The sequence below is a fragment of the Cnephaeus nilssonii genome (assembly GCF_951640355.1).
Source record: "Cnephaeus nilssonii genome assembly, chromosome: 5".
In the NCBI taxonomy this organism is placed as follows: Eukaryota; Metazoa; Chordata; class Mammalia; order Chiroptera; family Vespertilionidae; genus Cnephaeus; species Cnephaeus nilssonii.
Window position 1 is genome coordinate 4083605 of NC_137076.1, and position 13395 is coordinate 4096999.

The 13395-nt window shown below is 55.9% G+C and overlaps 1 pseudogene across 1 annotated transcript in view; it reads left to right on the top strand.

Moving 5' to 3' along the window:
* Window positions 1-8915: 8915 nt before the first annotated feature.
* Window positions 8916-13395, top strand: part of LOC307100305 (bifunctional heparan sulfate N-deacetylase/N-sulfotransferase 3-like) — a 65332-nt pseudogene continuing 60852 nt past the window's right edge. The window contains exons 1-2 of the transcript in view: window positions 8916-9070; window positions 9103-9857. The product of the transcript in view is annotated as a bifunctional heparan sulfate N-deacetylase/N-sulfotransferase 3-like (transcript). The remainder of the gene's footprint in view (window positions 9071-9102; window positions 9858-13395) is intronic.

The window sequence follows — 13395 nt, forward strand, 5'->3', positions numbered from 1 at the left end:
ATGTTTCTCTCTCTCTGTCTCTTCCCCTCCCTTCAAGAAGAAAATAATAATAATACATTCATGTTGGCTTACTGTAAATTTTTTACTTTATAAACTTTTTATTTTTTTTAACTTTTTTACTCTTTTATAGTACCACTTAGCTTAATACACGAACACATTGTATGGCAATACAAAAATATTTTTTCTTTATATCCTTACTAGAGGCCCAGTGCACAAAATCCGTGCATGGGTGGAGTCCCTAGTGGCTGCCAGCTGCTGGTCAGTGCCTCTCTTCGTTCTGCACCACTCACTGGTGGTCAGCGTGCATCATAGCGAGTGATGGAACTCATGGTTGGTCGAACTCCCGAGGGGACACTTTGCATATTGGGCTTTTATATACATAAATGCTATACACTTTTTTGTGCTTAAACATTTTTTTAACTTTCTAAAATTCTTTTAAAAGGTAAGATGCAAGCACACACATTAGGCCTACTAAGGCCAGAACCATCAGTATCACACTCTGCCACCTCCACACGCTGTCCCACTGCAAGACCTTCGGGGGGATAACAGGCCTGGAGCTGCTGGTTCCCATGACAACAAGGCCGTTCCTGGGCATCCCCTGAAGGGCCTGCCTGAAGCTCTTGGTGAGGAGGTGCCACTCTTTCCAGAAGCATGTCCTGGGGGCCTGCTCGGTGTTCATTTTCCCCACCACAGACTTGCTGGTGACCAGATAATTCCCCGTGAACATCCTCCCCGGGAATGAAAACCTTTCTGAGTTGGGTCCATGTTTTCAAACATTTAGGGAGCTTGTTGGGGTCTGCGAAAGCTTCTGCTGACCCTGCTCCGTGAATGTTCCCGGGCTCTTCTTCATGCTCCTCCTGCAGGTTCCTCTGCTCTTGCCTCTCCATCAGCCGTGCGTTCCTGGTCCAGTTGCACACCTCCTCCTTCGCCAGTTCCTCCGGAACGGCCCCTCGGAGCTCCCCAGTGTCACCCGCATCCACAGGTTACCGCTGTTGCCATCTCACCTGCAGCCTCGGTGGTTTTTGCACCCTCCCCATCCTTGGCAAATCCTTTGAAGTCAGGGACTAACTTCTCGAGTGCCTTCTTCCCCATCCATCATGCATCCTTGGTGACCTCACCCGAGCTCAGGCAAGGCTCCGATGCAGTCACGGAGGCTGTCACCCCTCCAGAATCGCACCAGTTCCCCCAGTGTCTCCCTCGGCTGCAGCAACAGGAGGCCTTAAGAGCTGCTATCATTCCTTGATCCGTCGGTTGGAGGAAGAAATACTAGCGTATACTGGGATGAATATCGCCAGTAAAAGGGAGGTGTCAGGAGCATTGCCAACAATAAGCAAAACCTTGAAAGTCCTGTCATTGCCTAACAGTACTTCTCCCTGTTGCTGCGGCAGCAATGCGGGAGGGCCTCCTGGAGGAGGAGCTGGGTCACCCGTGACAGCTCCTTGCCCCGGTGCTGTGCTGGCAGCGTGCGATCATCGGTGTGGTTAGGGGCCCCGGGGTCCTCACGGTCAGACCACAGAGGGTTTCCATGTGTAGCCGGCAGCATTGCCCCGAGCAGGACTGCTGGCCTGCCCCTGAGGCCTGGACCCCTGGCGTGGACGTGGCCTCCTTAGGCATGAGAGGCCTCTCGGCATCCTGTCCAGCACAGGGAGGCTGCATCCGTGGTGACTATCTGCTCTGACACGTGATTTTCCTCCACAACCAGCTTAGTCCTATGGGCAGCGGGAGAGTGCTCCTGCCGCCTGGACAGCAAAATGGGGGGATGGGGGAACAAAGCGTATTCCTCCTCATTTCTAAACGCAGGGGCGGGAAATGGCAACAGAAAGCCGTTTTTCATTAAATGTATCAAAGAAAGCGAATGCCCGCCACTCTCTCATCCATCTTAAAACACTCCCAGACATAGCCCCCCGGCGTGGGCGTGGCTCAGCGGTTGAGCGTCGACCTATGAACCGGGAGGTCACGGTTCGATTCCCAATCAGGGCACATGCCAGGGTTATGGCCTTCATCCCCAGTAGGGGGCATCCAGGAGGCAGCCGATCCATGACTCTCATCATTTATGTTTCTATTCCAAAAATAAGTCGCTTCGTCTGCCTCCTGGTAATGGCAGCTCATTACCTAATGGCCGTTTCCCGGCGGAAGACAGGTGTTTTTCCTTTTTAAAAACAGGTGCAGGGCAAAACCACTCCCGCCCATGGAGTCTGAAATATCAGAACCGGAAGGTGGGTCTCGGAGCAAGCCCGGGAAGGAGCCCGCGGGTGCGCCTGGTCTGCGCTGTGGCTGAGCGGCCCGCCGTGGCGTTACCTGGTCGCCCTGACGGGCTGAGGCCAGTGCGGCTGATGGGGGTCCGTCCAGGGAAGACGGTCATGGCTGCCCTCGCGTGTGAGCGCGGCCGCTCCTCCCAAGTCAGTGGAGGCTCCGTTTCCACTCATTTCACTCGTCTTCAGCAGGTGCTCTTCCTTCAAGCACCGTGCTGCTATCAAGACTGTAGAGGCACCTTAGCTGGTGTGGCTCAGTGGATGGAGCGTCGGCCTGCGGACTGAAGGGTCCCAGGTTTGATTCCGGTCAGGGCACATGCCTGGGTTGTGGCTCGATCCCCAGTGTGGGGCGTGCAGGAGGCAGCTGATCCATGATTCTGTCTCATCATCGATGTGTGTGTCTCTCTCTCCCTCTCCCTTTCTCTCTGCAATCAATGAAAATATATTTAAAAATAAATAAAAAAATTTAAAAGACTGTAGAAGTGAACAGGGCAGGCACGTACAGATGCTTCCGATCCACAGGAAAACACCTCACAGAGAACCACGTGCCTGGTGATGACTGTGGAACATGCCGCAGAGGCACAGCAGATGTGAGCTTGTGGTAGAGGGACCCACAGATCTGGGGCCCAAGGGTTCTGGGGAGGCGGGGACGCTAACGTGGGTGAAGATTCAATATCCACCATAGTGGCTTCTTAACGGAGAAACATTGAGCCGGGCCAGCATGGCTCAGCGGTTGAGTGTTGACCTATGAACAGGAGGTCAGAGTTCGATTCCCGGTCAGGGCACACGCCTGGGTTGCAGGCTCGATCCCTTATAGGGGACATGCAGGAGGCAGCTGATCAATGATTCTCTCTCATCATTAATGTTTTTATCCTCTCTCCCCCTCCCTTCCTCTCTGAAATCAATAAAAAACATATTTTTTTTTAAAAAAGAGAAAAACATTGATGTGAAAGAAATATCAATTGGTTGCCTCCTGTACACACACCAACTGGGGATTGAACCTACGTATGTGCCCTGACCAGGAATCGAACCCACAACCTTTTGGTGCATGGAACGACAATCCAACCAACTGAGCCACCCGGCCAGGGCCCCCACCATAGTGGCTTTTTTCATCTTTGTTGGGACAGTGTGATTACATTTCCTTAGTATTTAATAGAACAGAGACATTACATCAGCATGTTTGCGGTTACATTACAGCGATCTGTAGCCTGGAACACCAGCGAAGGCACGGACTGACTGCGAGTGTCAGATTAGCCTCAAGTTAACGTGCGATTATATTCAGCCAGTTCCCCAGGCGGCACTGGTCTCCCCGAGCTGGCACCGGGCCCTCCATGCACCACTGGGGCATTACCTGGGCCCCCTGGAGCGCACAGTGAGGCAGCAAGTGGACTTCAAACAAGATGTCAGTGAACAGGCCAAGTGCAAAGGCCAAGTGCAAAGGTCAAGTGCAAAGCTGTTCCACAGGGCCACGTGGAACGGCTGGGCGCAGCCCCTCTGGAGCCAGCTCCACCTGAGAGGGGTCCCGGGGACTGACAGGAGCCTCACGTTCCACAGGCACCTTCCTCCTAATGGCGCCCCAGGCCGGCTCAGGAGGAGCCACCACCGTGCGTGTCCCGCAGGAGGGACAGCCACACTGTGTGCAGGAGGGACAGCCACACTGTGTGCAGGAGAGACAGCCACACTGGGTGCAGGAGGGACAGCCACACTGTGTGCAGGAGGGACAGCCACACTGGGTGCAGGAGGGACAGCCACACTGGGTGCAGGAGGGACAGCCACACTGGGTGCACGAGGGACAGCTACACTGGGTACAGGAGGGACAGCCACACTGGGTGCAGGAGGGACAGCCACACTGGGTGCAGGAGGGACAGCCACACTGGGTACAGGAGGGACAGCCACACTGGGTGCAGGAGGGACAGCCACACTGGGTGCAGGATGGACAGCCACACTGTGTGCAGGAGGGACAGCCACACTGTGTGCAGGAGGGACAGCCACACTGGGTGCAGGAGGGACAGCCACACTGGGTTCAGGAGGGACAGCCACACTGGGTTCAGGAGGGACAGCCACACTGGGTTCAGGAGGGACAGCCACACTGGGTGCAGGAGGGACAGCCACACTGGGTGCACGAGGGACAGCCACACTGGGTACAGGAGGGACAGCCACACTGGGTGCAGGAGGGACAGCCACACTGGGTGCACGAGGGACAGCCACACTGGGTGCAGGAGGGACAGCCACACTGCGTGCAGGAGGGACAGCCACACTGCGTGCAGGAGGGACAGCCACACTGGGTGCAGGAGGGACAGCCACACTGGGTGCAGGAGGGACAGCCACACTGTGTGCAGGAGGGACAGCCACACTGGGTGCAGGAGGGACAGCCACACTGGGTGCAGGAGGGACAGCCACACTGGGTGCAGGATGGACAGCCACACTGGGTGCAGGAGGGACAGCCACACTGTGTGCAGGAGGGACAGCCACACTGGGTGCAGGATGGACAGCCACACTGGGTGCACGAGGGACAGCCACACTGTGTGCAGGAGGGACAGCCACACTGCGTGCAGGAGGGACAGCCACACTGTGTGCAGGAGGGACAGCCACACTGCGTGCAGGAGGGACAGCCACACTGCGTGCAGGAGGGACAGCCACACTGCGTGCAGGAGGGACAGCCACACTGTGTGCAGGATGGACAGCCACACTGGGTGCACGAGGGACAGCCACACTGGGTACAGGAGGGACAGCCACACTGTGTGCAGGAGGGACAGCCACACTGTGTGCAGGATGGACAGCCACACTGGGTGCACGAGGGACAGCCACAGGCGACCACAGGCGACCAGAGGTGGCAGACGCACAGGGTATGGAAGCCCTGTTGGCGGACAGGGTCGCAGAAGGACCCATATGTTTCGCAAGCCCACACCAGAGACTAAATTTGGCCACAGCACCATGAGATGTTCGGTTAAAAAAAGGTTTGTAGAAAACTGAGTGCATCTCAATGTATCCACGTAAATAGGTGAGGCCGAGTCCCGCCCCAGGAGGCTGCTGCAAGCACTGGGCCCCGGGAGGGAGCTGGAGGGGACTGGGCCCCGGGAGGGAGCTGGAGGGTCTGGGCCCCGGGAGGGAGCTGGAGGGGACTGGGCCTGAGAGGGAGCTGGAGGGGACTGGGCCTGAGAGGGAGCTGGAGGGGACTGGGCCTGAGAGGGAGCTGGAGGGGACTGGGCCTGGGAGGGAGCTGGAGGGGACTGGGCCCCGAGAGGGAGCTGGAGGGGACTGGGCCTGGGAGGGAGCTGGAGGGGACTGGGACTGGGAGGGAGCTGGAGGGGACTGGGCCTGGGAGGGAGCTGGAGGGGACTGGGCCCCGGGAGGGAGCTGGAGGGGACTGGGCCCCGAGAGGGAGCTGGAGGGGACTGGGCCCCGGGAGGGAGCTGGAGGGGACTGGGCCCCGGGAGGGAGCTGGAGGGGACTGGGCCCCGGGAGGGAGCTGGAGGGGACTGGGCCCCTGGAGGGAGCTGGAGGGGACTGGGCCCCGAGAGGGAGCTGGAGGGGACTGGGCCCCGGGAGGGAGCTGGAGGGGACTGGGCCTGGGAGGGAGCTGGAGGAGACTGGGCCCTGAGAGGGAGCTGGAGGGGACTGGGCCTGGGAGGGAGCTGGAGGGGACTGGGCCTGGGAGGGAGCTGGAGGGGACTGGGCCTGGGAGGGAGCTGGAGGGGACTGGGCCTGGGAGGGAGCTGGAGGGGACTGGGCCCCGGGAGGGAGCTGGAGGGTCTGGGCCCCGGGAGGGAGCTGGAGGGGACTGGGCCTGAGAGGGAGCTGGAGGGGACTGGGCCTGAGAGGGAGCTGGAGGGGACTGGGCCTGGGAGGGAGCTGGAGGGGACTGGGCCCCGGGAGGGAGCTGGAGGGGACTGGGCCCTGAGAGGGAGCTGGAGGGGACTGGGCCCCGGGAGGGAGCTGGAGGGGACTGGGCCTGGGAGGGAGCTGGAGGGGACTGGGCCCCGGGAGGGAGCTGGAGGGGACTGGGCCTGGGAGGGAGCTGGAGGGGACTGGGCCCTGAGAGGGAGCTGGAGGGGACTGGGCCTGGGAGGGAGCTGGAGGGGACTGGGCCCCGGGAGGGAGCTGGAGGGGACTGGGCCCCGGGAGGGAGCTAGAGGGGACTGGGCCCCTGGAGGGAGCTGGAGGGGACTGGGCCTGGGAGGGAGCTGGAGGGGACTGGGCCTGGGAGGGAGCTGGAGGGGACTGGGCCTGGGAGGGAGCTGGAGGGGACTGGGCCTGGGAGGGAGCTGGAGGGGACTGGGCCCCGGGAGGGAGCTGGAGGGAGCTGGCGCTCACTGGGCCTGGGAGGGAGCTGGAGGGAGCTGGCGCTCACTGGGCCTGGGAGGCAGCTGGAGGGGACTGCGGAGAGGAAGAGCCAGCCTGTGATCCTGGTGGGAAAGGCGGCTGCAGCAGGACCTCAGGTCTCCCTAGAGCAGGAGCAGGTGCTCCTCGCCTCACTGCAGGTGAGCGTGGCCTGGGACACACGGTCTCCCTTCCGACACAGGACAGACCACTGGAAGATGCTGCCTGAAATGCAGGAGGTGGCGACTCCCCCCCCCCCCTCCCGTGCCAGCTGGAGCGCCTCCCGGGGAAACCCACAGGCCCACAGGCGGAGCGGGTCCTGCCACTGCCCTGGACTGTCACTCAAACACGCTGGGATGTCAGCAGGGCAGTTAGTCTTCCAGGTGAAGTGACTGCGGGTGGAGGGGAGCTCCGGGCCCTGGAAGGTGGGCTTGCTCACTCACACCTGATGCTCCGCTAGGTCTTTAAAAGGCAATGTCCTCCTTCCTATCGGGTTCACGTCGGAGCCCCTCAGCTCAGTGTTGTAATGATGGTATGATGCCAGGTGGGTACTAGAAATATCGGGGAACACTTTGTAAAGTATATGATTGTCTAACCACTATTCTATAACTAATATAAAACCTGAAACCAATACAAAATAATATTGAATGTAAAGAAATGAAAATTGGAGTGAAATTTTTATAAATTTCAAAGTTTAAATAAAAGCTGTAAAGGAAGGAAGGGGAGAATAAAAATAGTGTTTTTCATTTTAAAGAGTTGTCTTTATATGGTGCTTTTATACTTTTATACTTTTCTAAGTCATTATCTCATTTTAATTTCCGGGCAACTTAAAGACAAGATAATTATTCCCTCCACTATTCAAAGAAAGGAAATCTTGGTGTCTGGTCTTAATGATTCAATCGTCAAGCCCTTATTGTAAAGCAGGGTTAGTAAAATTTTCTGTGCAGGGTCATATCTATACTAATAAAAGCCTTGGGGGTGATCAGGCCAGCAGGGGAGGGTATTTGGGGGCAATCAGGCCCACAGAGGAGCAGTTAGGTGTCAATCAGGCCAGCAAAGGAGCAGTTAGGGGGCAATCAGGCAGGCAGGTGAGCGGTTAGGAGCCAGCGGTCACGGATTGTGAGAGGGATGTCCAACTGCAGGTTTAGGCCACAGGGATCGGGCCTAAACCTGCAGTTGGACATCCCCCGAGGGGTCCCATATTGGAGAGGGTGCAGGCTGGGCTGAGGGACACCCTCCCCAGTGCACAAATTTCGTGCACCGGGCCTCTAGTCTATATATATAAAAGCCAAATGACTGGAATGGTGGAAAGACCGGAATGACCAGAATGACAGGTCACTATGATGGGCACTGCAGCGGCCAACCAGCCCAATGGGGGCCCCAATTGCCCCCCCCCAACCGCCTGTGGCTCCTCCCCCAAGCTGGTCCCATTCCTGATCGGCCCCCTACCTTGATCAGAGGCAGGGCCAGCCAGACCCCACCCATGCACAAATTCGTGCACCAGGCCTCTAGTTCTTCATAAAATTACTGAGCTCTTTTCCTAAAAGTAGAAACAGAACAAAATGAGTGTATAGGTCCATGCTTCCTCCACAGAAGTACAGGCTGCCCCGTGATCTCTCGCCACCAAGCCCCTGAGGAGGTATTTACTCCTCACGCTCATCTCACGCACTCTGTACGTGCACAGCTCTAAAGTGGTCATTGGGTTGGGAGGCCTCGTCTGCATGTTGAAGGTTTAGTCTCATGAAAGCAACCACGATAGGGTTGCTTATCTAATAGACTTGAAACATAAATGCAATGTCGAAATTCATTGCGTCAACACTTTTCAGAAAAAAACACACGAGTGTCTTCATTGTAGCATTTAACGAACTATGTCCAAACGTTTATACTTTGTCAGCACACGCAATCAAACGCAAACAGCCCAGAGGACATTCTGACGTGGCAGTGAGCGGCTCAGGTGACCTCTGCGGTCTGGGGTCTGTGGCCTCAGAGCTTGAGGCAAAGCTCCGTTCACCGGGTCTTCCTCCACCAGGCCCCCCAGCCTGCCCTCATCCCAATGAGGAGACAAGGTTTCCTACGGAATGCACACTGTGCCAGGCTGCGGGGTGAACACCTGCTCATGTCACCGCCACAGACTGAATGGTTTCTGTTCTGTTGTTCCCTCCTTTGCAGACTGTTTCTGTGCGTCCCAATCGAGCCTCCCCAATGAGCTGCAATGCGACCTAAGTCTTGGCTGAGCCCGGAGAAGCGGCCAAGCCCCATCTCTCCCCTCCCCGTGTTACGGTGCCTCTGGGGGAAAGTCCCCGGTCCCCGGTCCCCAGGAGGGGCCCCAGCCCCAGTCTGGCCATGAAGCTTCACCGGCACTTCCGGAGGACGGTGGTCCTGCTGGCCTCGCTCTGCGCGCTGAGCATCCTCGTGTACACGGGCTACATGCAGAGAAACGAGGTGCACTCCGAAGGGGACTGCGGGAGCTTCCCGCTCCCCCGCCCCGGCCCGGGAACGTGAGGGCCAGGACACGCTCGGGTGTCTCGAGGCCGGATCCCCGGGCCCTGGTGTTGGTGGAGAGCCAGTACTCACCGCTGGGCCAGGACATCGTCTCCATCCTGGCTCAGGGAGATTCCAGTATCATGTTGAATTTTCCCCCGTGAAGGGGGACCTCCGGCACTTACAGAGAAAGGGAAAGGCAAATACAGTCGCATCGTTTAGGAGAACATCTTGAAGTACGTGAATCTGGACTCTTGGAGCCGGAGCCTCTTGGACAAGTACTGCGCGGAGTACAGCGTGGCCTCATCGGGTTCCACCGCGCCAGCGAGAGGGGCCTGCAGGGCGCCCAGCTGAAGGGCTTCCCTCTGTCCACCGCGGAGACCTGGCCGTGCAGGGCTGCTGCGTTAGCCCTCACTCCCCGCTGCTCCGGGCGACCAAGCCGTCGAGGCTGGAGGAAGGCTCGCTCGCTCCCCGGAGCTGACTGGACAGTCCTTCAGGTCAATCACTCCGCATGCCAACTGGTCATACTGGCCAAAGTGAAGACCCCAGAGAACGTCCCCTCCCGTCTCTAAAGGCACCTCCCACGCCACGGTGGTCCAGGACCTGGGGCTGCACGACGGCATCCGGCGGGTGCTCTTCGGCAACAACTTGAGCTTCGGGCTGCACACGCTCATCTTCGTCGATGCCGTGTCCTTCCTGTCGGGGAGGAGGCTGACCCTGTCCCTGGACAGGTACCTGCTCATGGACATCGACGACATCTTTGTGGGGAAGGAGGGCACGCGGATGAACGTCAAGGACGTGAAGGTAAGGCTCTGGGGTCTGAACGCTCCGAGGTGGCCTCACCTCTCAGGGGGCTCACCAACCGCCCACTTTCCCAGGACTCAGGACCCCAGTGATGTCAGGAAAGCCTTGGGCACATTAGAGTCAGTGGCTTCCCTGTCTCTCAGCCCTAGAAAAACAAAGTAGAGAATATATTTCTCTCTGAATTAAGAAAGATGAGCATAGCCCTAGCCGGTTTGGCTCAGTGGATAGAGCGTCGACCTGCGGACTAAAGGGTCTGGGTTCGATTCTGCTGAAGGGCATGTACCTGGGCTGCAGGCCCCGGTCAGGCACATGCGAGAAGCAATCAATGTTCCTCTTTCTCTCTCCCTCACCCCTCCCTCCCTTCTTCTATTCTCTTCAAAAGTCAATGGAAAAATATCCTCGGGTGAAGATTAACCAAAAAAAAAAAAAAAAAAGGAAGATGAGGATTGTTCGGTAGGGAACCTTTTTCCTGCCAAGGGCCATTTGGATATTTATAGCATCATTCGTAGGCCGTACAAAACTATCAACTTAAAAATCATGTTACTATGAAAAAATGACCTAGATTATTGAATTTCGAGTCCTGCCTGTGGTTGCCTTAGTAGGGCCAGACCGAAGGATACGGCCCGGGGCCGGACATTCCCCACCCCTGGTCTGAAGGCCTGATTGCATGTGGCTGGATCCTGAAATAAAACTACAGAGTAGAGCCATTTTGTTTCATTGCTTTCCAGAAACTATCTACCTTAGAAAGCTATTACTGATTTACGTCTTCAGTCTAAATATGAAATCCAATGAAATGTTTATTATTCATTAAGTGATAGGGCTGCCATTGGTTATGTGTACAACTCTACGATACATCATCTGTCTATTGCACTGTGTTCACCACCCAAAGTCAAGTCGTCTTCCGTCCCATATATTGGATCCCCGTTACCCTTGACTACTCCCCCGCCCCCTTCCCCCCGGTAACCACCCAAATGTTGACTGTATCTATGAGGGTTCTTTTTTTTTTTTTTTTAATTTCAGAGAGGAAGAGAGAGGGACAGAGAGAGATACATCAATGATGAGAGAGAATCATTGATCGGCTACCTCCTGCACGCCCCACACTGGATATGGAGCCCACAACCCTGGCATGTGCCCTGTCCAGGAATCGAACCATGACTTCCTGGTTTGTAGGTTGATGCTCAACCACCAAGCCACACCAGGCAGGCTCTATGAGTTTTTGCTTGTTTGTTTTTCTTATTTGTTCATTTGCTGCTTTCAGTCTTGGATCCCACATATGAGTGAAATCATATGGTCCTTGACTTTTTCTCTCTAATTTCGCTTAGCATGATATTCTCAAGATCCATCCATGTTGTTGCAAATGGCAGTATTTCATCTTTTCTTATGGCTGAGTAGCACACCATTGTATACACAGGATGTCCCCCCAAAAATGTGTACACACTTTAAGAGCTGATGGCTCAATTTTGAAGATGGAATGTATTTTAATAAACACTACCTTTGTCATTATTCACAGTGTGTGTACACACTTTGGGGGCACCCTACCTACAGTTAGATGTCACAGAAACGGCTGAGCGTCTGAATGCCCTCCATCTCATTTTCTGTCTCTAGGGAACCTCCTATTCCTAATTAAGTCGTGGAGCCCCACTGGGAGTTATGGGTCGGGACTGCACTCCATTTGTATCTGACACGCGCTTCTCCATCAGCATGCACGCTCCTCATGATTAGATTATGAGGCAAACTTTTTTTGCCCTAAGTGTTTATTGGTTTTTTAGAGAGAGTGGATGAGAGAGGGAAAGAGAGACAGAAACATCCATGGGAGAGAAACATCATGGAGGGGTGCCTCCTGCACACCCCCACAGGAGATCGAGCCCACAGCCCGGGCATGTGCCCTGACCGGGAATCAAACCGGCGGCCTCTTGGTTTCTAGGTCAAGGCTCAGCCACTGAGCCACGCCGGCGGGCATGAGGTGACTCCTGTCCTTCACTGCCCGCTGCAGGGGAGCACACATGGTCCCTCTCGAGTCTGTGGGTCAGCTATTCAGAGAGACCCCAAGGGACGACTCGTCTGTGCATGGCCCCACGTGAATAACGAGTGCTGAGGCCGGGGTTACCTTGCTCTGAGGAAGAGGAGTAATTAAATTTTATTGCAGAAGGAAAATGACCCCACTGGAAACCCAACAGTGAGTCCAGCTCGTCGATAGTGTGTCTCCCCAGGACCCACCGTCCTCTGCGGCAAAGGAGCGAAGTTACGTGGAGAGCTATGGGCTTTGCTCTTGGGCAAGAACTTACGTGCAAATCTCAGATTCGCACAAGTCCCTTAACACCTTTCATGTTTAAATAGATTTTTTATCGATTTCAGAGAGGAAAGGAGAGAGAAACATCAAGGCTTTTTGTACTTGTGGGTCCATTAGCCTCAGTACACATTACCGTTGTGTACTTGTAACATCTAGTGTGTTTTTAAATGATGCATGCAACGCAGGTGGTAGATTGTGTGTGTGTTCTCTGTAGATGTGAAAGCATATTGAGGTATAATGTGCTGTTCAGCTTCACATAAGCAAACTGGCTTCTTTGTAAATTAAAACATTGGCACAAGACTCCGCCTGCAGGAGCGCCTGCTGCCGGGGCGCGGGTTTCCGCTCTCACAGATTTAGCAGGCGCCCAGGGAGGGGCTGCCATCGCATCCTTCCTGCCCCAGAGCATGGCCTGGGGGAATTGGGTGCATTTAAAGCAGAAAAAATGCTCCTTTGCTGTATTCCCACTAAGCCACTGTTTCCTGACTTACTGGAGCTTGTTAACCTTCTTTCTCCACTCCATGTGCCAGAGCCAGCAGTTGCATGAAGTTGGAAACCAGCCCAATGGCTTCCTGGGACATGAAGCAGCTGCCGCAGCCCTGAATTGCAGGAGGACTTCATAGCTTTTTGTTTTAATATTTTTTATTGATTTCAGAGAGGAAGAGAGAGGTAGAAACATCAAGGATGAGAGAGAATCATTGATTGGCTGCCTCCTGCACGCCCCCTACTGGGGATCGAACCTGCAACCTGGCATGTGCCCTTGACCAGAATCAAATCCGGGACCCTTCCATCTGCAGGCCGACGCTCTATCCACTGAGCCATACTGGCCAGGGCCCACAGCCTTTGTGAATCCAGGACCGATGCTCATTTTCAAGCTGGGAGCAGAGTGTGGCCGCTTCGGAGCCCTGGAGCGAGTCTCTGCCCGGCTGTGGAAGGAGACTTTTCTCTGAAGTCTTCATTGACAGCCGAGAACCACGTCCAGAGCATCCCACATGTTGCCTCTAGCCCTCAGGAATGCGCCCGTCAGGAAAACTCAGAATAAGAAAGCCCTCCTAGCAGAGCTTGGACCCGCCTGGAATTTGCATGCGACTTTGCACCGCTAGCAGGGGGTCGGCGCTCAGGGAGAGCCGCTGTGCTGGGTGAGGTCACAGGCCCCGGGGTGGTCGGAGAGGGCAGCGCTGCGGCTCTGTGGTTACCGCTGTGGACCCAGACTGCCCGCCCGCTGCACTCCTCGTGTTTATAAGGGTGGTG